Source organism: Tursiops truncatus, chromosome X, assembly GCF_011762595.2.
Source record: "Tursiops truncatus isolate mTurTru1 chromosome X, mTurTru1.mat.Y, whole genome shotgun sequence".
Lineage (NCBI taxonomy): Eukaryota > Metazoa > Chordata > Mammalia > Artiodactyla > Delphinidae > Tursiops > Tursiops truncatus.
In genome coordinates, this window is record NC_047055.1 from 4558765 (window position 1) to 4584085 (window position 25321).

General features: G+C 42.2%; 1 long non-coding RNA gene across 30 annotated transcripts in view; it reads right to left on the reverse strand.

The window, feature by feature from the left end:
• The window catches only part of LOC109550584 (uncharacterized), a 143129-nt gene that overhangs the window by 102003 nt on the left and 15805 nt on the right, over positions 1-25321 (reverse strand). For 17 of the 30 annotated variants that reach the window (XR_012329351.1, XR_012329352.1, XR_012329350.1 and 14 more), the window contains one exon: positions 24123-24242. The exons of the other annotated variants lie outside the window; for them this stretch is intronic. This is a non-coding gene — a long non-coding RNA (uncharacterized lncRNA). The remainder of the gene's footprint in view (positions 1-24122; positions 24243-25321) is intronic. 30 annotated transcript variants of the gene reach the window in all.

Genomic DNA, 25321 nt, shown 5'->3' on the forward strand with positions numbered 1-25321 from the left:
GATGGCCACGTAGTGTTTTACTATGCCACCATAATGTCTGGCTCTCAGAAGTCCGACCTTCCACTTTGCTTACCAGTGGTCAGTGTCAAAGACTGAAGATGTGGAATTCAAGTAAGCTGGAAAAAAAATACTAGACTCTTAAAGACAACACATCTTCTACCAAGCAGTCCCACGTACTCCCTGGCCTGAGAGGAAGGGCAGGACCCTTTAGGTAGACCGGACCCATCCACACTAACACGTAGCCAAGACATCATAAAACCCCAGCCTCAGGCACTGGTCCACCAGCAAGTTACAGACAATCTATACTCACATTACCGCACCCACATGAGCAAGCCTGGAGTTTTTCCTGTCCTTTATCATTGTAAAGAGATAGGTAAAAACAAAAATAAACACAAAACCACAGAAATATTGTTTAATTGGAATACGCAAATGGGGGAGCAAACCACCAATGCATTCCTGAGGCAGTTTTCAAAACTTCTTCAACGCGAAGTCACTCCAATCCAAGGGTAGCGGTAGCCCGTACAAAACAGATGAAAACAAAACTTCATATGGAGTATGAAATGGGGATGGGCAGCCCAGAGCCCTGTTTACTTGGGACCCATTGACTGATACACATGGAGGCACCCAGGGCAGCTTCTAGTGCTCCCAAGTGCTCCCAAGTGCTCCCTTTGGAAATGATCACTGAAGCGTAAGTGCTCCCAAGTGCTCCCTTTGGAAATGATCACTGAAGCGTAAGTCACTTTATTAAGATCAGATCAGACTTTCTAATCTCACCGATTAGCACTCAGGCACAAGAGAAGCAAAAAAAAGTTCAGATGAAAAAGTTACAGCACAGTACAGTGGTCCGGGGAGTGGATCACAGAGCTGCGAAATGTTTTGATAACACATCCAAATGAAGCCTCATGCTCACTTGAGGAATACAGAGAGCTGGGTTTGAGTCCTAATTCTGCAGTTAAATCACTTTGTGACCTTAAATAAGGCCCTTCCCTTCTCTGAGCCTCAAGACATAGGACGCAGATGGCCTTTGTCCAGCTCTGACACTCTGGGATTTTATGATTATTTCAGCATTCCATATTTAAGTGAAGATTCACGGTCATATCATCCATCACAGATAGATGCTAGCAGAAAATAAAGGAAGCCTCTATGGTGTTCTGCTGGCACAGTTCTGTGCTTTCGTTCAGAAGCTCAAAGCATTTTAATAGCTTATTCTGTTGGAACCATAGCAGAAAAACAAAAAGGAAATTAATCTTGAAGAAATCATATATCTGCAATCTTTTACTATCTCTTAGTAAGGCTCCAGCTACTTCTGCACATTGCCAGTCCTTACTGAATTCTGGAAAGAGGGACAGAAGATAGTGTTTGAGTCTTTGCAGGGAGGGAGGTGGTCTTTAGGGTATAAGACCAGGGAGGCAGCGAGCCCATCAGGAAGCATTTGCAGGAGTCTAAATAAGCGATAGACAGGACCCGAACCAAAAAGTCATGTCAATGGAGGTGGAAAGGACAGGACAGGTCCAAGTGGCATTCAGGAGGATACACTCACAGGACTGGGTGCTGGGGTTGAGGAGAGAGAGGGAGAATGAATGCCAAGCATTTTACTTGGGTGATGACACGCATGACAGTGCCATTATCCAAGCTACGACGCTGAGAAGGAAAAAGAGATTTGAGACGCAAGCTGATGAGTTAAAGGTTGGAACGTTGACTGTGAAATGTCTGTGGATCATCAGGTGGAAACGTCCAGTATGCCCGTGAGTATACTGTTGTAAAGTCCTACAGGTCTCCGCAGGACCGAACGCAACCACGAGATTGTTCTGGAAGTCCTCAGCATACGGGGTCCCTGCCTCCTTGTAATTTTGCCACATTGTCTCGTTTATTCATTAAACCGTTTAGAGTCCCCTCCCCCAAATGTCCGGAGTCCCTCCTTACTGCGCTAGGCAAGGGGACATATGGGTGAACAAAAACAGACGTGCTCTCTGCTCTCATCTAGCTTGTAGTCTCGCAGTAGAGACAATTGACAAGAAAAAATATATAGTTATCATTTTAAGTTATGATAAATATTACGAAGGAAACAAATGGGTACAGTGATCAAGAGTACCAGAGGGAAGAGGGGGGACCTCTCGAGAAGGCCTTTAAACCAACACTTGAAGGACTTTCCTGGCCAAGGTAATAGCACATGCCAAGACCTAGAAGCAGCAAGAATTTAGTCACAAAGCTAGGACACCCCTAGCTTGGGTTCTGTGCTGTGCCTGGAGAAGTTGCTGCTGTTACTGATGTCTCAGTGATAGTAATAAAGTAGTACAAGAAGGCATGCTCATAAAATTATAGCAAAGCCAAAGCACTTGATGCCTGTGACATGGTGGTTAACGATTTTATGTTGTCACTGATGGGACTGGCTGGATACAGATGGTTACATTAGTCAGATGTAACATTAACTTAAACAAAACTTTAGATAAAATTGCCACGGAACTCTGCATTCCATTACTAATAGCTCTGATTGCCTCAAATCATGCCAGAATGTGGAAGTCGCGCTCTGGGCAAAGTCACCATTCTGTACGATTTCAGTCAAACGCTGTCATTGAGGAAGCAACACTTAAAATAACGTTCCTTTTAATGATTAAATAGAGGGTTGGCACAAACTACAGAACAGAAAAAAAAAAAAGATTCGATATAGCCACTGGGGAAGGGATAAGTAGGTTGTGTTTTGCAATTCCTTCCTGGTGGGTTTACAATTATTCCACAGCATGACAGCTAAAATGCCTAAGAAATCGCTTACCTGAACCTCAGTAATAATTAGTTTTCTATCCTTTGTATGTTCACCGTGAGTTCTGTTGACCTCGCCATATGGAAAGTCTGAGTTTACCCATTTACAGTTCAAGTATTCATTCCTTGCAGGCAAGCAAAAGTCTGCTGGGGGGTGAACAGTGCCTGGCCAGCAGTGTGTGTTTTAACTAGGATGTTTAAGATGCATCAGTTGAATAACTAATGTATAAATCTTAGCTGGCTGGGTAAGAAAATGAAAACAAGCTTTATTGGGTATAGACACAGATTTAGCTCAAGTCTTTTTGCTTTTAAGATGAGACGTCAAAAAAGGCAAAAGACAGACTCCTCTTTGTAGCGCAATTAAAAGGGAAACGAATTGTGTTAATGTGTTTTGCTTGTGATTTGGCTGAAAACCGCGGTGCTTCAGTATCACAATTTAGGTGCGGACCAGCAGCCAGTGAAGAACTCACCGGTGCTGTCAACTGCTCGCCATTCCCTCGTTTGTAAAACCATTCAGGAATGTGTGGTCTGCCTGCAGCAAGCTATAGCTAAAGCTATTCTTTGTAATTAAGGGCTATTTTTAAATTTACATTTTAAAGTCCACTGGCAGCCCTTATGTCTTTTGTCTCACGAGGGTGGAACCGACAGGGTGGGCCGTTCAGAAAAGCCCTCAATCTAACCCCAGCCCTCAGCAAAGGAGCCATGTGTGATTCTGGCAAAGGACTAAAGGGCTCCAGCTTGCTGGTGGTGTTTGCGTCACTAGGGGGCTATCAGCCCCATCGGAGTCCCTGGAACACAGCGGCCCTCTGCTGTAACACAGTACATAAGCTATTGCATCTGCAGAACTCTGTGCAGCTTGCTTTGTGCTATTTCCACAAATGCTAAATAGCCCAACAGAACACAGACTTTCTTCAACACTCCTGGCTCCGGCAAACAAGCTGGGGAAAGGATTTGACTATATAGAGTTCAATTTTGACTCTTGGGGTTTCCAGAGGTTCAGCTCAAATGTAGTGCTGAGGGTGTGTTTCTTTCCCTCAAGTCAAACAAGCTGAATGCCAAAGGCCACAGAATTGTCTTCCGTGCTTCAGAACTCACAAGTGACGGATGAACTGTACGTCTCTACCTCCTCGAGCCTCACTTTATACACAGGGAAACTGAGGCTCTGAACGATTAGATGACTCGCCTAAGGTTTCCCCGCCAATTAGCGGCAGAGGACTGGCTAAAACCTGAGTTTTGTCCTCTCCCGGCGGGCCTCTTTCCAACACACTTCATCACCCGCTAAAGCCAGCCTGCTAGAAAATGTCCAGGCAGTGTGTCATGTGGAGTAATTTACTGGTATAGAGGGCTATCTGTGAGGGGTAAGCGAATGTAAACTCTAAGCCTCTTACAGAACAGCCTGGTTATTGAGCTGCCCAGCTTCCATCTGTGGTCAGGCCAAAGCTTAACACCTTGCTGGGTCACCATGGCCCAAGCAGGGTTTGACTGGCTTAGACTTGAACTATGCTCCACCGTTCCTCGTATCTGTTACCCCTAACTCTGACCCATCTTCTTGTGGCTTGGCTTGTGACCTAATACTGCCTTCCCCCAACTTCCATCCCACCATATTCCGTTCCTCAGTCTTCCACCCCTACTGCTGCCCCACCTGGCCCTATCAGGATTTGAAGTCCAGGCCATCGTAGACAGAGTCCTCCCTCCCTCTTGGCCCACCAGTCCCCATGGATGAGCAGTGGGGGCAGGGGGTGAGGTGGCGGAGGCAAGGGTTATTTGAACACTCGCTTTTTCAAAAGATCAGCTAGAAGCTTCTCTCCACCACCCCTTGGCATAGCTACAGTGCAACGAAAAAGGATAATCGAAAGCTGACCCAGGGCCTTGCAAAGATCACGAAGGCCCTGCCGAATGAAAGGATGAAATTAGGATCCACGCACAATTAGGACTGAATGCATTTTCTTACATTCCTGGCTTTTTAAAATTGTTCACCTCTATATGGTTTATAGTAGCATTTTCCTAGCTAGAATATTTGCTAGGTATGAAATTACTATTATTTGGGACAATTGTTTTGGTGATGTTTTTAAAAGAGCCAGGAAGTCACCTAAACTATCAGAAAGATAACTCCTCATCAAACAGCTTGGAGACCTTTCATTTAGAGCAATAATCGCTGTGTAGAGAAAGTTAGCACGAAAATTCGGCCTCATTAGCAAATGTGCGTTACACTAGTGACTGGCAATAAAATAACTTGTGATAATCTAATCATGGGCTGGCATATTTTACCTTTCCTCTATCTATTAAAAAAAACAGCAGCAATGGGTTTCTGAGTAAATTAGGAGTATAAACATGAGCTCTTAGGGGATGTTTAGCCCGGTTCAGAGAACAACTTGTTTCCAAGCTCTCTGACAACATTCATTTGCATAGAAATAATTAGTGTGCTGATTTCAAATGATCTTTACCTATTCATTGGAACATACTCCATCAAGACCTCTACTTGGCAATATTTGGCTTGCTGTTTATAAGATCATTTCTGCTTGCAAGTAATAAAGATCAATCATTTTAAAGGAACGTCTAATTCGGAATTGTCTCGACATCAGAATGCCCACCCCTCCCCCCTCCTCCCTCCGCCCCTCGCCCGCCCTGTCTATGTTAGGGAGGCCCAGCTACACTACACAGACACACTTCAGCGTCCACCAAACCCTCATTAAAGAGCATTAGAATAAAAATGCCTATAAATGCCCCCATGCGATAAGACCTGAAGCAGTTTACCTGGTTATTAGGGGTATATAAACCAAGACTCCACTTAGGAGCCAAAACACCCAGGGCTTTAAGAGATTTTAAAGAAAAAGAAACAACCATGTACCTGTGTTACTCTTACAATTAGAAAACAATCTAGTCGTGTAAAAGTTTTCAGAGGAAGGATAAAGAAGTACATTCGTAACTCAAACACTATCTGAGCAACAGCACCCCTGGCGACAAAACTCTCAAGGGAAGCCCTAGGAACCCAGCTTCTCTTTAAAGACCTCCAGAGCCTCAGAGCTTCCCACCTCCCAAAGCTCTTCCCATCAGCCAAAGGCTCAAGGCATTAGACCGCCTTTCTTTACATGGGGCCAAAACCTGCCTCCCTGTAATTCCTACACATTGGTCCAAATATCTTGGGGGGGGGACGACTAACGTTTTCTATGGTTCTTTACATGGCATTTTTCACATACATGTTCTCAGTGGACCTTCTCAATAATCCTGTGAGGCAGACATTCCTACGACTTTTATCTTTTTTTCTAAACTATGTGATGCATAGCAGTGTTTTGGGTTTTTTTGTTTGTTTTTCGTGTTTTTTTAAAAAATATTTATTCATTTATTTTTTTGGCTGCGCTGGGTCTTCATTGCGGCGTGCGGGATCTTCGTTGTGGCATGCGGGATCTAGTTCCCCAACCAGGGATCGAACCTGGGCCCCCTGTGCTGGGAGCATGGAGTCTTAACCACTGGACCATCAGGGAAGTCCCTACGACTCTTGTCTTATAGGTGAAGACCTAGAGGCTAAGAGAGACTCAATTCTGCACAAAGTGGCGAAGTGGCAGGGGCAGGGCTTCAACTCAGCTTCCCTAAATCCACCTTTTATGCCACTTTTATTACTCTGCCTTGTCTTGCTGAAACAGTTAAAAAAAAAAAAAGCTTCTGCTTCCCCATGAGAACAACCCTTGAAGGCAGAAAGGGGTAGAATAATTGAAGGTGTACTCTCCATGCAGTCTCCCTGAGAGCTCTCTGCTACTCACGTGGCTTTAAATCCCCCATACAGAGGGGCCCGTATCTGTTTCTAGCCCTGAGTTCCAGGACACAGTAGCGGCCCTCCCATCTGGATGTCTCACAGTACCTCAAATTCAGCAGGTTCCAGGCTGAACTGATCAATCGCTCCTCATTGTCTCTCCACCCTCCACTCCTGATCTTGGTCAGAAATAGCACACTCTACCCAGGCAGCCATGCCAGAAACCTGGAGAATCATACTAGACACTTCTTTCTCCCTCGCCAGCACCCTTGCCCCAACATCATAAGGATTCCAAGACTTTGAAATCTCTTTTGATCTGCCTCTTCCTCTCTATCCCCACTGCTACCGCCCTATTCCATTCACCATGAAATTTCACTTCGACAAATTCAACAGACTCCTAACGGTCTCTGTGCTTCCAGTAGCAGCCCTCTCAAATCCACCCGCCTCCAGGTAGATCACCACCAGAGGGATCCAATATGGCGATCTACGTCCCTCCCCTGCTACCAACCTGCCAATGGCTTCCTGTTGCTTCCAGAAGGGACTGGGAATGTAGATGGAACACCATTATATTTTTTAAGTTCCCCAGGTGATTTGACTGAGTCAGCGAAGTTGGGAAGTAATGGCGTGAGAGGCAAAGTTGACACCCTCAGTGATCTGATTCCTGCCTACCTCTCTAGTCATCATTCCTGCCACTTTACCCTCAGCAATGAACATTCCAGTGATCTCAGAAACATACCATGCTGGCTCACACCTCTGTCCCCCATTAAACTGATCTCTCAGCCTATGATGTTCTTTCTACCTTTGGCCAACCTCTACTGAACCTTCAAAACTGAACTGAGGCGTCAATTCTTCAAGAAGTCTTTCGTGACCGCATCAGAGTGGATCAGCCGTGCCTCCTCTGTAACCCCCATCACACTGCGCAGAGTTCTCTATCATAGCACTTAGCACACTGTGCTGAAATTATTTCCTATGTGTCTGACTCCCTGGCAAGCCTAAAAGCTCCTCAAAACCAAGGACCACGTTTATCCATCACTGGCAAATGCCTGTAATGTGAGAGGTACTCAGTGAATGTCAACCTGAAATGAACTTGATTTCAAGCGAGGCTCTACACTGACTAATCGGAGATTTGGATTCTGGGAAACTCAGTTCACCTGCTTGGGCCTCAGTTCCCACATCCATAAAATAAGATAATAAATCCCCAGTTTCATTCATACGCCAAACATGTGAATGTCCACTAAGTGCCAGGTACTGGGTTATGTGAAGGTCGAACCAATCAGTTAGATTTTTGTAAACTGTTACACAGTATTGCAAAAATTTTTCTGCAATTTTAGCTTTTGCTTAGTCTCTCTGGACCAGAAATAACAATTTCATTCCATAAAACCAAAGTCTACTAAGCTGTAGTTTCCATTAGGCTCACCAAGGTGTCAGGGTAAAGTCACTCTGCCCAGAGGGAAGGGCACTGGCCTAACTGGGATTGGAGGTGCAGCCCGGGAAAGCATAACATACAGAGAACCTGCTCTGGCAGGGGCGGTGCTAATCCTCCAGGGACACAGGAGTCACAGCTGAGCACCACTGAAGAAAGGTCACTGAGCCCCAATCCTTCTCCCTACTGACCTCTGCCTGACCTGTGCTCAGGTTTCCATGGGAAAGGGTGTGGAGCCTGATGCAGCAGTTTACACTGGGCTCAACAACCTGACTTCCTGAGGCTTATCCAGGACTTCCTGAAGCTTGTCTACTCAGATGAGTACTGGGTCCCCTGAGATATTTCTGGCGATGTCACTGCCAGAGGCAACAGTCTTAAAGTTCAGTCCCACAAAGCCCAGGGAAACCAAATTGATTTGCTGGACCTGAAGAATTTGATCCTAGAGCAGCTCTGGGCTATTCTCTACCAAATTACACTGCTGTTCTTGAGGGCTTGTATCCTGCATGCCCAGAGGGGATCACAAACTCACTAAAATCCTTGGACTAAAGATTCTTGGACCTGTTCTAATCTCCCACTCTCTCCCATACAGTTGTTCATCCTCTACGGGGAAATTCCAGTCAACAATTGCTTCTTAGAACCCAAAACTCTGCAGGCATCTAGCAATGACAGCATGTGATATAATGCCCAATCCCTTAATGCAATCTGATGTCTCATTGGCTCAGAAGTAACTCCTAGCATGGGGGAGCTATCAGAAGTTATGCCAAGAGCATAAGGCAAAGAGGAGACAGAAGCATTTCCTTTATGTACAGACCCCTGGAAAGCATAAGTCCACTTTCACTGAAGCAGGTTCTTATCAAGCATTCCTTCTGGATACCAGCCAGGTGATCATGCCTACCTCCAAGAAAGTGCAAGTTTTGAGCTCTTTGACTAAGAGAAAATAAAAGATGAGACCTGTGCTATCATGTTATTGCACACTAGACATATGGAGTTAGACTTCCAGGATAACATTCGGCCCATGGACCGTCTCAATCACTCATTCAATAAATATTTACTGAGCATCTACTCCACAGCTGGAAAATCAGCCAAAATCTGTCCCTGCAGAGCTCACAGCCTAGTAGGAAAGACAGACATATAAACAAAAGAGTTGCAATATGACACTGTATGAAGTCCAGAAGAATCCCAGAGCTGGAAGCCTCAGAAAAGGCTCTCCAGAAGAGGGGACACCCAGACAGGGCTTTTGAAGGATGAAGAAGGCAGACAAGGCAGCAAGAAGAGTCTGAGCAGAGGGAACTTGTTAAACATCCCAGAAGAATATTGCTGGAGCCTGAGCTAAGATGGGGGAGGGGCATCGTGAGAAATGAAGCTAAAGAAGTAGGCAGGAGGCACATCAATGCGCCCGGCTGAGAGCTTGAACGATCTGCTTCAGGAGGCTGAGGAGCCACCAGGGCGACTCTAAATATTTTCATGTTTTTATTTTGTTGTTACTAGTGGTGTTCTTGTTTCTGTTTGTTCTTTGCAGTGAAATGGCCATGACTAAATTTTCAGTTTGGAAAATAACTTCGCGTTGGTGGAAGCGGGTGTGGAGCATGGTGAGAGACCAGATTACAGGTCACTGAAACCGTCTACATGAGAGCCGATAAAAGCTAGAACAAAGCAGCAGCATGGGGGTACAAACAGCGGATTCAGGGCAATTTTCCAATAGAATAGATTTGGTAAATGTGTGGCTTTTGGGGAGAGGGAGAGAAAAGGAATGATGGCCAGATTTCTATCCTAAAGGACCCCAGATCAATGGCATTGCCATCGACTGAGAGGCAGAGCAAGTTTGGGGGCAGCTGGGATGGGACTAGTTCAGTTTAACCATACAGCTGGCAGAGCCACAGGTTCCACAGCCACGGATTCAACAAAGTACATGTCAACAATATTTGAAAAATAAATTTCAGAAAGTTCCCCAAAGCAAAACTTGAATTTTCCATGCTTCGGTAAACATTTACATAGCATTTACATGGTATTTACAAGTATTTACATAGCGTTTACAGTGTATTAGGTATTATAAGTAATCTAGAGATTAAAGTACACAGGAGGATGTGCGTAGGTTATACGCAAATACTGTGTCATTTTATATAAGGTACTTCAGCATCCTCAGATTTTGGTATCCACGGGAGTGCAGGAACCAATCCCCCGTGGATACCAAAGGATTACTGTTCTGAGTTTGAGAAGTCTGTGAAATAGAGATGTCCTGCAGATGGTTGGATACATGTGTCTGAAGTTCTCAAGATATCTCAGAGCTAGAAATATATATTTGGGAGTTATGAGTGTGTAAATGATAGTTCACATCTTGGGATTACGTAAAAATCACCAAGGCAGAAGATTTATAATGATCACAGAAGATGGTCAAGAAACGGGCAGATCATTTAAGGTAAAAATAACATTTAAGGTAAAAATTAAGGCCATTTAAGGTAAAAATAACCTGAGATAAAATAATCAGACGTAAGAGAACCAGGAGAATAAGAGACTGAGAAAGTCAAAAGAGGTTAGAGATCAAGAAGGAGAGAATAAAGAGAAAACAGATGCAAAACATTATGAAAGTAACATAGAACTTGGTAATGAATCGACTCTTCCCTATCCCATTTCTCTTACATCCAGATATGATGACAAGTTTCAAGTTCGGGTGATTAGAAGAATAATGGTATAAATAACAGAATTAGAAACGCAGAAAGAATAAATAGCTTGGGAGGAAAGCTGATGAGTTTCAGTTGGGATATACTAATTCTGAGATGCAATCGGGACATTAATCTCTAGTAAGCAGATGGGAATCCGAGACAATCTCAGGAGAAAGCTCAGATGTGGAAGTTAATTTTTTTTTTTTTTCGGTACACGGGCCTCTCAGTGTTGTGGCCTCTCCCGGTGCAGAGCAGAGGCTCTGGACGCGCAGGCTCAGCGGCCATGGCTCACGGGCCCAGCCGCTCCACGGCATGTGGGATCTTCCCGGACCGGGACACGAACCCGTGTCCCCTGCAGCGGCAGGCGGACTCTCAACCACCGTGCCACCAGGGAAGCCCTGGAAGTTAATATTTGAAAAACACGTGTATGAAGGTATCAGTGGAATCAGGGACATTCTCGTGGAAGAGAATATCAAAGTGAAGAGGAAAAGAAAGTATGCAAATGGCCAAGAAGCACATGAAAATATGCTCAGCATTGAGTCATTAGGGAAATGCAAATCAAAACACAAAGAGATACTACTTCATACCCACTACTATGGCTGTAATCAAAAAGACTGACAATAACAAGTGTTGGTGAGGATATGGAGAAAATGGAACCCCTCCTACATTGCTAGTGGGAATGTAAAGTGGTGCAGTTGCTTTGGAGAAGTCAGGCAGTTTCTATGGAAAAGTCTGGCAGTTCCTCAAAAAGCTAAACATAGAGTAGCCATATGATCCAGCAATTCCACTCCTAGATATCTATCCAAGAGAAATGAAAAATGTTATGCCCAAACAAAATTTTGTACACAAATATTCATAGTAGCACTATTTATAATAGCCAAAAGGGAAAAACCCAAGTGTCCACCAACTAGTAAATGCATAAAGAAAATCTGGTATATCCATACAATGGAATATCATTTAGCTGTAAAAAAAGAATTATACTTTATTTTAAAAAATTATGCTTTGGGGGCTTCCCTGGTGGTGCAGTGGTTGAGAGTCCGCCTGCCGATGCAGGGGACACGGGTTCGTGCCCCGGTCCGGGAAGATCCCACATGCCGCGGAGCGGCTGGGCCCGTGAGCCACAACTACTGAGCCTGTGCGTCCGGAGCCTGTGCTCCGCAACGGGAGAGGCCACAACAGTGAGAGGCTCATGTACCACACACACACACACACACACACACAAATTATGCTTTGTGAAGGACATTGTTAAAAGAATGAAAAGAGAAATCACAGATTGGGAGAAATATTTGCAAAATATGTAGGATAAAGGACTTGTACCTAAAATATACAAAGAATCCTTAAAACTCAACAGTAAGAAAACAAACAATCCAATTTAAAAATGGGGAAAGGATCTGGACACTTCACAAAAAAAGACATATGGATGGCAAATAAGCATATGAAAAGATGCTCCACATCAAATATAATTAAGGAATTACAAATTAAAACAATAATGAAATATTACCATGCACTACTAGGATGGCTAAAATCTAAACAGCTGACAACACCAAATGTTAGGAAGGCTGGAGAGCAGCTAGAGCTCTTGTTCATCACTGATGGGAATGCAAAATGGTACAGCCAATTTGGAGGACAGTTTGGCACTTTCTTACAAAACCAAGCATACTCCTACTATTTGATCCAGCAATCATGCTCCTTGGTATTTACCCAAACATGTTGAAAACTTATGTCCACACAAAAACCTCTGTACAGACATGTACAGCAGCTTTATTCATAATTGCCAAGACTTGGAAGCAAGCAAAATGTCCTTTGGTTAGTGTATGGATAAATAAACTTGTTGTCCATCCAGACAAAGGAATATTATTCAGTGCTAAAAAGAAATGAACTATCAAACCTTGAAGAGACATGGAGGAAACTCAAATGCATATTACTAAGAGAAGACAATCTGAAAAGGCTACATACTGTATGATTCCAACTACACGACATTCTGGAAAAGATGAAGCCATAGAAGCAGTGGTTTGCTAGCGGTTCTGGGGGAGGCAAGGACTGCACTGCACCAAAAATCCCCTGTGCTCCAACTATTCATCAAAACTATTCTATACGATACTGCAATGGCGGATACGTGACATGACGCATTTGTCAAAACCCACAGAACTGTACAACACAAAGAGCGAACCCTAATGTCAATTATGAACTTTAGTTAATAATAATGTTTCAATATTGGTTCATCACTTGTAACAAATGAACCACACCAATGCAAGATGTTGGTGGGAAAAACTATGGTCAGAGGAGTGGGAAGAGGGGAGTATGTGGGAACTCTGTAATATCTGCTCACTGTCTGTAAAACTAAAACTTCTAAAAATAAAAGTCTATTAATTTTAAAAAATTAAAGAAAGAACGAAGTACTAGTCCATGTTAATACATGGGTGAGCCTTGGAAACATTACCTTAAGTGAGAGAATCCAGTCACACAAAAGACTACAGATTACAATATATGATTCCATTTATATGAAAGGTCTAGAGGAGGCAAATCTATGGAGACGGAAAGCAGATTAGTAGTTGCCTAGGGCTAGGGAGAATAAAGGGGAAACAGAGTGAGTGCTAATGGCTATAGGGTTTCTTTCGGGGGTTTTAAAACTGTTATAAAATTTATTGTGATGATTGTGGTGATGGTTGTGAATCTACAGCTCTGTGAATACACTAAAAACCACTTTAAATGGATGAATTGTATGGTATGTGCATTATATCTCAATAAATCTTGATATTGCTAATGAATTTGAAAATCTCAAAAATGGATGATTTTCTAGGAAACTTAGCCAATTAGAATCACAAAGATGTACAAAATATGGGGAAAAAAACCTGTGCTGTTTAAAAATATTTCCTCCAATGAATATAATAGTGTCCAGACAGTTTTATGAGTAAGTTCTTTATCATTTACAAGGAACAGATAATTTCCATCCTCTAAATACAGCTTCCAGTATAGAGGAAAAGAAGGAACTAAGCCCCATTATGTTATAAAACTAAAGTTATCCTACCCACAAAACCTGGTAAACACATGCGCAAAACACTGAGAGAGAGAAGACTGAAGATTAATGTCACTTACAAACATAGATGCAAAAATCCTAAATAAAATACCAACAAACCAAACTCAGCAAGACAAAAAGAATACTACACCAGGACTTCTCTGGTGGCACAGTGGTTAGGAGTCCGCCTGCAAATGCAGGAGACACAGGTTCGAACCCTGGTCTGGGAAGATCCCACATGCCGTGGAGCAACAGAGCTCGTTCGCCACAACTACTGAGCCTGCGCTCTAGAGCCCGCGAGCCACAACTACTGAGCCTCTGTGCCATAACTACTGAAGCCTGCGTGCCTAGAGCCCGTGCTCTGCAACAAGAGAAGCCACCACAATGAGAAACCCGCACACCGCAACGAAGAGTAGCCCCCACTCGCCACAGCTAGAGAAAGCCCACGTGCAGCAATGAAGACCCAACGCAGCCAAAAATAAATAAAATAAATTAATTAATTTTTTAAAAAGAATACTACACCATAAGGAAAGAGGAATTATTTCAGGAGTACAATTTAATATTAGTAAATCTAGGCACACAGTATATCACAATAACTAGCCAAAGGAGAAAACCTGCATGAATAACAAAGAAGTTCTTAAATTTCTTAAGAAAAAATATCTACAGCAGAACAGAAAATTGGGCAAAAGAGTAAAGAATAGAAAAAAAAAAAGCAGCTTCACTGGTAACCAAATAAATGTAAATTTTAAAATAGGATATTAGGGGACCTTCAAGATGGCGGAGGAGTAAAATGTGGAGATTACCTTCCCCCCACAGATACATCAAAAATACATCTACACGTGGAACAACTCTTACAGAATACCCACTGAACGCTGACAGAAGACCTCAGACTTCCCAAATGGCAAGAAACTCCCCACACACCTGGGTAGGGCAAAACAAAAAAGAAAAAACAGAGACAAAGGAATAGAGACGGGACCTGCACCAGTGGGAGGGAGCTGTGAAGGAGGAAAGGTTTCCACACACTAGAAGCCCCTTCGCGGGCGGAGACTGCGGGAGGCGGAGGGGGGGAGCTTCGAAGCCGCGGAGGAGAGCACAGCCACAGGGGTGCGGAGGGCAAAGTGGGGAGATTCCCGCACAGAGGATCGGTGCCGACCAGCACTCACCAGCCCGAGAGGCTTGTCTGCTCACCCGCCGGGGCTGAGGCTCGGGCTTTGGAGGTGATATCCCAGGGAGAGGACTGGGGTTGGCTGCGTGAACACAGCCTGAAGGGGGCTAGTGCGCCACAGCTAGCTGGGAGGGAGTCTGGGGAAAAGTCTGCACCTGCCAAAGAGGCAAGAGACCGTTGTTTCTGGGTGCACGAGGAGAGGGGATTAAGAGCACCGCCTAAACAAGCTCCAGAGACGAGCACAAGCCACGGCTATCAGCGCAGACACCAGAGACGGGCATGAAATGCTTCTGTAGCCACCAAGAAGCCTGTGTGCAAGCACAGGTCACTATCCACACCTCCCCTCCCGGGAGCCTGTGCAGCCCGCCACTGCCAGGGTCCCGGGATCCAGAGACAACTTCCCCTGGAGAATGCACCGCGCCTCAGGCTGGTGCAACGTCACGCCGGCCTCTGCCACCGCAGGCTCGCCCCGCACTCCGTACCCCTCCCTCCCCCCGGCCTGAGTGAGCCAGAGCCCCCGAATCAGCTGCTCCATTAACCCCCTCCTGTCTGGGCGAAGAACAGACACCAGAGGGCGACCTACATGCAGAGGCTGGGCCAAATCCAAAGCTGAACCCCAAGAACTGTGCGAATAAAGAAGAGAAAGGGAAATTCCTCTGTGCGGCCTCAGGAGCAGCAGATTAAATCTCCACAATCAACTTGATGTACCTGCATCTGTGGAATACATGAATAGACAACCAATCATCCCAAATTGAGGAGGTGGGCCTTGGGAGCAACTGTAGACTTGGGGTTTGCTTTCTGGATTGAATTTGTTTCCCGTTTTATGTTTAGCTTAGTTTAGTATTTAGAGCTTATTATCACTGGTAGATTTGTTTATTGATTTGGTTGCTCTTCCTTTTTATATATATATTTTTCCTTTTTCTCTTTTTGTGAGTGTGTATGTGTATGCTTCTTTGTGTGATTTTGTCTGTGTAGGTTTGCTTTTACCATTTGTCCTAGGGTTCTCTCTGTCCATTTTTTTGGTTTTTTTAGTATAATTTTTAGCGCATGTTATCATGGGTGGATTTGTTTATTGGTTTGGTTGCTCTCTTCTTTCTTATTTTTATCATTTTCATTTTAATAATTATTTAAATTTTTTATTTTAATAACTTGTATTTTATTTCATTTCTTTTTTTTCCTCCCTTTTCTTCTGAGCCGTGTGGCTGACAGGGTCTTGGTGCTCCGGCCAGGTGTCAGGCCTGAACTTCTGAGGTGGGAGAGCCGAGTTCAGGACATGGGTCCACCAGAGACCTCCCGGCACCATGCAATATCAATCGGCAAAAGCTCTCCCAGAGATCTCCGTCTCAATGCTAAGACCCAGCTCCACACAACGACCAGCAAGCCACAGTGCTGGACACCCCATGCCAAACAACTATCAAGACAGGAACATAACCCCACCCATTTGCAGAGAGGCTGCCTACAATCCTAATAAGTTCACAGACACCCCAAAACACACCACCAGACATGGTCCTACTCACCAGAAAGACAAGACCCAGCCTCATCTACCAGAACACAGGCACCAGTCCCCTCCACCAGGAAGCCTACACAACCCACTGAACCAACCTCACCCATGGGGGGCAGACGCCAATAACAATGGGAACGACGAACCTGCAGTCTGTGAAAAGGACACCCCAAACACAATAAGTTAAGCAAAATGAGAAGGCAGAGAAAGACACAGCAGATGAAGGAGCAAGGTAAAAACCCACCAGACCAAACAAATGAGGAGGAAATAGGCAGTCTACCTGAAAAAGAATTCAGAATAATGATAGTAAAGATGATCCAAAATCTTAGAAACAGAATGGAGAAAATGCAAGAAAGGTTTAACAAGGACCTAGAAGAACTAAAGAGCAAACAAACAGTGATGAACAACACAATAAATGAAATTAAAAATTCTCTAGAAGGAATCAATAGCAGAATAACTGAGGCAGAAGAACAGACAAAATCAACAGAATACACTTTCTTCTCAGGTGCTCATGAAACATTCTCCAGGATAGATCATATCTTGGGTCACAAATGAAGCCTTGGTAAATTTAAGAAAACTGAAATCATATCATGTATCTTTTCCAACCACAACCCTATGAGACTAGATATCAATTACAGGAAAAAATCTGTAAAAAATACAAACACATGGAGACTAAACAATACGCTACTAAATAACCAAGAGATCACTGAAGAAATCAAAGAGGAAATCAAAAAATACCTAGAAACAAATGACAATGAAAACACAATGACCCAAAACCTATGGGATGCAGCAAAAGCAGTTCTAAGAGGAAAGGTTATAGCAATACAATCCTACCTCAAGAAACAAAAAACTCTCAAATAAACAACCTAACTTAACACCTAAAGCAATTAGACAAAGAAGAACAAAACAAAACAAAAATACCCCAAAGTTAGCAGGAGAGAAATCATAAAGATCAGATCAGAAATAAATGAAAAAGAAATGAAGGAAACAATACCAAAGATCAATAAAACTAAAAACTGGTTCTTTGAGAAGATAAACAAAATTGATAAACCATTAGCCAGACTCATCAAGAAAAAAAGGGAGAAAACTCAAATCAATAGAATTAGAAATGAAAAAGGAGATGTTAACAATTGACACTGCAGAAATACAAAGGATCATGAGAGATTACTACAAGTAACTCTATGCCAATAAAGTGGACAACCTGGAAGAAGTGTACAAATTCTTAGAAAAGCACAACCTTCCGAGACTGAACCAGGAAGAAATAGAAAGTATAAACAGACCAAACACAAGCACTGAAATTGAAACTGTGATTAAAAATCTTCCAACAAACAAAAGCCCAGGACCAGATGGCTTCACAGGTGAATTGTATCAAACATTTAGAGAAGAGCTAACACCTATCGTTCTCAAACTCTTCCAAAATATAGCAGAAGGATGAACACCCCCAAACTCATTCTACGAGGCCACCATCACCCTGATACCAAAACCAGACGTCACAAAAAAAGAAAACTACAGGCCGATATCACTGATGAACATAGATGCAAAAATCCTCAACAAAAATACTAGCAAACAGAATCCAACAGCACATTAAAAGGATCATACACCATGATCAAGTGGGGTTCATCCCAGAAATGCAGGGATTCTTCAATATATGCAAATCAATCAATGTGATACATCATATTAACAAATTGAAGGAGAAAAACCATATGATCATCATAATAGATGCAGAAAAAGCTTTTGACAAAATTCAACACCCATTTATGATAAAAACCCTACAGAAAGTAGGCACAGAGGGAACTTACCTCAAAATAATAAAGGTCATATATGACAAACCCACAGCCAACATCCTTCTCAATGGTGAAAAACTGAAAGCATTTCCACTAAGATCAGGAACAAGACAAGGTTGCCCACTCTCACCACTCTTTTTTTTTTTTTTTTTTGCGGTACACGGGCCTCTCACTGCTGTGGCCTCTCCCATTGCAGAGCACAGGCTCCAGATGTGCAGGCTCAGCGGCCATGGCTCACGGGCCTAGCCGCTCTGCGGCATGTGGGATCTTCCCAGACAGGGGCACAAACCCGTGTCCCCTGCATCAGCAGGCGGACTCTCAACCACTGTGCCACCAGGGAAGCCCTCACCACTCTTATTCAACATAGTTTTGGAAGTTTTCGCCACAGCAATCAGAGAAGAAAAAAAAAATAAAAGGAATCCAAATTGGAAAAGAAGAAGTAAAACTGTCACTGCTTGCAGATGACATGATACTATACATAGAGAATCCTAAAGATGCCACCAGAAAACTACAAGAGCTAATCAATGAATCTGGTAAAGTAGCAGGATACAAAATTAATGCACAGAAATCTCTCGCATTCCTATAAACTAATGATGAAAAATCTGAAAGAGAAATTAAGAAAACACTCCCATTAACCACTGCAACAAAAATAATAAAATACCTAGGAATAAACCTACCCAAGGAGACAAAAGATCTGTATGCAGAAAACTATGAGACACTGATGAAAGAAATTAAAGTTGATACAAACAGATGGAGAGATAGACCATGTTCTTGGATTGGAAGAATCAACATTGTGAAAATGACTATACTACCCAAAACAATCTATAGATTCAACACAATCCCTATCAGACTACCAATGGAATTTTTCACAGAACTAGAACAGAAAATTTCACAGTTCGTATGGAAACACAAAAGACCGCGAATAGCCAAAGCAGTCTTGAGAAAGAAAAACGGAGCTGGAGGAATCAGGCTCCCTGACTTCAGACTATACTATAAAGCTACAGTAATCAAGACAGTATGGTCCTGGCACAAAAACAGAAATATAGATCAATGGAACAGGATAGAAAGCCCAGAGATAAACCCACGCACATATCTTTGATAAAGGAGGCAAGAATATACAATGGAGAAAAGACAGCCTCTTCAATAAGTGTTGCTGGGAAAACTGGACAGCTACATGTAAAAGAATGAAATTAGAACACTCCCTAACACCATACACAAAAATAAACTCAAAATGGATTAAAGACATTATAAAACTCTCAGAGGAAAACCTAGCCAGAACACTCTATGATATAAAGCACAGCAAGATCCTTTTTGACACACCTCCTAGAGAAATAGAAATAAAAACAAAAATAAACAAATGGAACCTAATTAAACTTAAAAGCTTTTGCACAGCAAAGGAAACTATAAAGAAGGCGAAAAGACAACCCTCAGAATGGGAGAAAATATTTGCAAATGAAACAACAGACAAAGGATTGATCTCCAAAATATACAAGCAGCTCATGTAGCTCAATATCAAAAAAACAAACAACCCAATCAAAAAATAGGCAATAGCCCTAAATAGACATTTCTCCGATGAAATTATACAGATTTCCAACGAACACATGAAAGGATGCTCAACATCCCTAATAATTAGAAAAATGCAAATCAAAACTACAATGAGGTATCACTTCACACCGTCAGCATGGCCATCATCAAAAAATCTACAAACAATAAATGCTGGAGAGGGTGTGGAGAAAATGGAAGCCTCTTGCACTGTTGGTGGGAATGTAAATTGATACAGCCACTAGGGAGAACAGTATGGAGGTTCCTTAAAAAACTAAAAATAGAACTACCATATGACCCAGCAATCCCACTACTGGGCATATACACTGAGAAAACCATAATTCAAAAAGAGTCATGTACCACAATGTTCATTGCAGCTGTATTTACAAGAGCCAGGACATGGAAGCAACCTAAGTGTCCATCAACAGATGAATGGATAAAGAAGATGTGGCACATACATACAATGGAATATTACTCAGCCTTAAAAAGAAACGAAATTGAGTTATTCGTAGTGACGTAGATGGACATAGAGTCTGCCATACAGAGTGAAGTAAGTCAGAAAGAGAAAAACAAATACCGTACACTAACACATATATATGGAATGTAAAAAAAAAAAAAAAAAAAAAAGGTTCTGAAGAACCTAGGGGGCAGGACAGGAAGAAAGAGGCAGACGTAGAGAATGGACTTCAGGATATGCAGAGGGGGAAGGGTAAGCTGGGACGAAGTGAGAGAGTGGCATGGACATATATACACTACCAAATATAAAATAGCTAGCTAGTAGGAAGCAGCCGCATAGCACAGGGAGGTCAGCTCAGTGCTTTGTGACCACCTAGAGGGGTGGGATAGGGAGGGTGGGAGGGAGATGCAAGAGGGAGGGGATATGGGGATATATGTATACATATAGCTGATTCACTTTGTTATACAGCAGAAAGTAACACACCATTGTAAAGCAATTATACTCCAATGAAGATGTTAAAAAAATAAAATAAAAGTAAAAAAAAATAGTATATTAATTCTTTGCAGTCAAATCAGCCAAAAATTCAGTGATTTCAAGAATTCAGACAAAAGGGGCATGCCCATACTCTACCTCTAACATGACAATTATTATAGGGTGGTTTAGCAATACTCATTGAAAGCCTGAAAAATGTGCCTACATGTGGAACCAATAATTGCACATCTAAGAATTTATTTAAAAGAAGCAATCGGGGTTTTTGCAAAGACTTAGCAACAGAATACTCATCTCTACATTGTTTGCAGTAGGGAAAAAAATAACCTAAATGTCTAACAGTAGCGAGTTGGTCAAATAAATTATACTTTCATACAATGAAATGCTAGTTAACCACTGAAAGTGTAGAATAATGAACTTGAAAGAATGTTCAGAATATATTAAGTAAAAAGCTCATGAAAGAGGACGCAGAATATAGAGAAAAGAAGACTGAAGGATTATAATAAGATGTTAATAGTGATTACCTCTGAGTGGTAAAAATATGGGTGACGTTTACATCCTTTTTCATTCTCTTTTTTGTATATGTGTGATTTCTACATGGTCTATAGTAAACATATATTACTTTGATAAACAAAAATTCAGTAAAAGAGTTCCTTTTAATGTTCATACTCTTTGAGAAGTTCTACTTCTAGAAATTTATTCTAATAGTCATACATTCACACAAGAACATACATTACTATAATAACCAAAAAGGGAGACCAATTTAATGTCTAGCAATAGTAATTATAAAGTATGACATAACTCTAGCTATAGCTATAGGATGGAATACTGGGCAACCATTAAAAATCATGAGGTAGAAGAACATTTAAATCATAAAACATTCAGTGAAAAGGTAGATTGTAAAATATTAAATACAATGCAAAGCTAATTTTTTTTAAACTATGTATAAATAGAAAAAAGAATGGAAGGAAATATACCAAAATGAACATCAACTCTGGTTCTCTCCAAGTGGTAGGGCTACAGGTAATTTATTTTCATCTTTCTGCATTTCGCACTTTTTCTACAATGTAATTTTAAACTCCAGAAAAAATTTAAGTTTGCATTTGAGGAGCAACTCTCTGCTGCCATCATGCTGTGAGGCATTTATATCTAAGCATGTTGGCATTCCATAACTGAATCCAAGAACTGGTCCTGTTATGAATGGGAAGAATATAGATTAAAATAAGTGAGAATAGGGGTAATATATTAATATCACGGATAAACAGAAAACTTCGGAAACCAATATATCAAGATGATAAGAATGATTAATTCTTGTTGGTAGAACATAGGTGGTGGTTACTTTCGTGGGTGTGATTTTCTATATTTTTAAAAAAATTTTCCAAAAATAAAAAATAAGATAAATAAAACCAAATGAGAGAGCTATAGATATTTCCAGTCATTGGTTCAGGAACAGTGGGGAAACCTCTGATCGTCTGTCTCTGAGACTGTGGGAGAGCCTAGTTAGTTCTGGGATGGGAGGAAGCAGCCACAGCCATTGCTTTCCTCTATGGCCTCCAGGGTTGAACCCAGAGGCACTACCAGTGAAATAATGCAATGATGCTAGTCTCTCCATTCCATTGCATGCCAGGGAGCCCCTCACCCTATGCCAACAGCCGCCCAATTCAGAGTCTCGGACCTCCAGGCCTTCACAACCTCTAGTCATGCAGAGCTTCCAGTCAAAAGCATTTCCTTCCCTGCCATGGCCCCCTTCTCTAGCTCTTCAGCAATCTGCCCCCTGCCACTACACTGCGAGCTTCTGGAGGGCTGGGACCATGGTTTAGCTCAAATCTTGCCCCTGTGCCTACCATAGCACCAATTAACATTTACGAGACTTTGCAGGCAGGTATGAAACAGAATCTTGATGCCTAGTTCAGGAGTAGAGAGCAAGGATACCAGCAACCCAGAAGTGTTTCATCCTCACAGAAAAGCACAACCCAGCCCACTACTGGTGATGATATGACTAAAGTCGTTTCATGGGTAAGAGTGTCACCTAGTGGAATGGGGCAGACCTGGGCAGTGATTAAAGTAGGTCAAAATAGAAATAAGATAATTCAAACAGATCTTCTCTGAAATAAAAATACACAACTCATCACAATAACTGGAGCAGTGGGGACCAGATGAACTGTCTGTGTAAGGACATGGTAGCAACAAAGTCAATATAGCATCAGTATACAAACTTACTTGTTACACGATAGGTTTCCTTTGCTTCACAGTGAAAAAACACATCTCATCTCACTGCCAAGGACTTACAAATTAATCATAAGGGTCAAGGTTCATGGTACTTACTCAAGGTTTCTGTGGATACTATGTTACTCCCATAACTTTAGAATTATTTTACTATTTTCAGCATTGTTTCTCTTAGTGGAGAGATGATGGAATTTGTCTATTATAAGAAGTATGTAAAGTGAGAAATTTCCTTTGCCAAAAGTTCATATAATGAAAGGTATGGAAAAATAACTTTTTTTCATTGAAACAAATTAATCCTGTAAATATTTGCTGGGTATCCCAAGCCAGTGACTAGTGTTCTTAGAAAAAAGCTTTCAGGGGTAGAAAAACTGAGGTCAAAATTAGTATATTTTCCAAAAAAATTATTTTATTTTCCTCTTCAAATATAAGCCAAATAGTGGCTGTCAAACATCACAGGGAAATGCTCCATTTCCCGCGTCAGAATGGACTGAGGCCCCGCTGTTCAAGCTCACACACAGCACATCTGAGAGCATGCATGCGTGAAACTGATCAGAGTTGGTCTGTGTGAAGTGATGCCCTCTCTTCCAATGCAGTAAACTGGAGATGGTCAAACTGGATGCGGAGCTCCACGGAACTACATACACTTCATGATGCCAAGAGTACTATACACAGCTTGAGAAGCACATTCTGAACAAGTAAGTGCCTTTGAACCTCTGAAAGGCAAGGCAAAGCTTTTATTTTTTAGTTTTTTTTTTTAAGATTTTAGGCAAAATCTTAGCCAGCATAATAAGAAAGTCTGTGGAATTCAAGAGGTGACACCTCACCTGTTTTTATTTATTTATTTAGGCCGTGCCACAGGGCTTACAGGATCTTAGTTCCCTGACCAGGGATTGAACCTGGGCCCGGCAGTGAAAGTGTGGAGTCCTAACCACTGGACCACCATGGAATTCCCACCACCTGCTTTGAAACACCAGCACAGTGACAAAGCTCATAATAAAGGTGGACAACCTCCATAACACCTTTCATCCAGATCACTGCAAGTTTCTGAGGGATCTCTCCATCTTCACTGTCTCAATTTGGCCAAACCTACACATTCTAGCCATATTAATAGCCTTGGAGTCTAACTCTGGCCATTTCATACGGCCTTTTCTCCTCCAACCCGTGCTTAAAAATCTTCACTGCTTCCAAAGTGCCTATCAAAAATGTTGCAACACCTCAGTTTAGTATTCAAGGTCCCTCAAAATGTGGCCCCAACCTACCTTTCCAAGCATATTTGACATAATTCCCCCATAATGAGCCTGTGGTCCAGCCAAATTAAAATTCTCACTGTTCAAGTGTACATATATTTTCTCACCTCTCTAGCAGTGAAAAAAATCAGGTCATCACAAAAGGCCATCAGGATCCTTCCCAAGTGCTGTGCAAAGCTTGCCCAGAAGAGAAGCATCTTCAGCTGTGCCATCACATAACGCGCTGCCTTTGGAAATACAGATCCATGGAGGATGAGTCACGAGTTTATACATCTCAGTACCTGACCTGGATTATTTTAATGCTTGTTCTGGTACTCACTAGTCCACTGCTTCCCAAACGTTTTTGTAATTTTGACGTTTCATTGGTCTTACTTAAAAAAATTTTTTTTGTAAAACTCACTGACCCTACCCTAAAATGCTGGAAATTTTTTCTAAAAAATTAAAGCCAATTAAGAGGAATTTGGTTTTGAGAATTTTAGAGCAATTTTGTGAGATCCTATGAGACACCCTGGAATGCCCCCAAAATGGAGTTGAGAATCACTGTCTCGGCAAATATGTTTGCCTCTCCATGCTTTATTATTTCCACCTACAGAATGAGAAGTAATGATGCTGGGAGGGTGAGAGGGAGGGAGATGCAACAGGGAAGAGATATGGGAGCATATGTATAACTGATTAACTTTGTTATAAAGTAGAAACTAACACACCATTGTAAAGCAATTATACTCCAATAAAGATGTTAAAAAAAAAAGATTAACTGAAGGCATTCTCAGGAAAATGCAAATGGGATGAGAGAAGGTTAGAAATGATAGTTTAGGAACACAGATATATCCAAGTAATGAATAAACTTGTAAATAACATTCTTTGCAGGTAATAATAATAAGCCACCAACCAAACAAACTAATCAAAATCTCAACATGGGGCTTCCCTGGTGGCACAGTGGTTAAGAGTCCACCTGCCAATGCAGGGGACGCGGGTTCGTGCCCTGGTCCGGGAGGATCCCACATGCCGCGGAGCAGCTGGGCCCGTGAGCCATGGCCGCTGAGCCTGCGCTTCCGGAGCCTGTGCTCCGCAACGGGAGAGGCCACAACAGTGAGAGGCCCACATACCGCAAAAAAAAAAAAAAAAAAAAAAAAAATGGCCAGCATAAATTAGTCAGTTAGCTCATCTGATAGGTGCTAAACAGTTCCTCCTGCTTCTTAAGTAGTTCTTCTTCCCCATCCTGTAGAGTGACTACTTAGGTCACTAGATGTTTCCAGTTCTTACCAGAAACACAAGTGATTTTGACCTTTCAGGGGAAGAACCATCC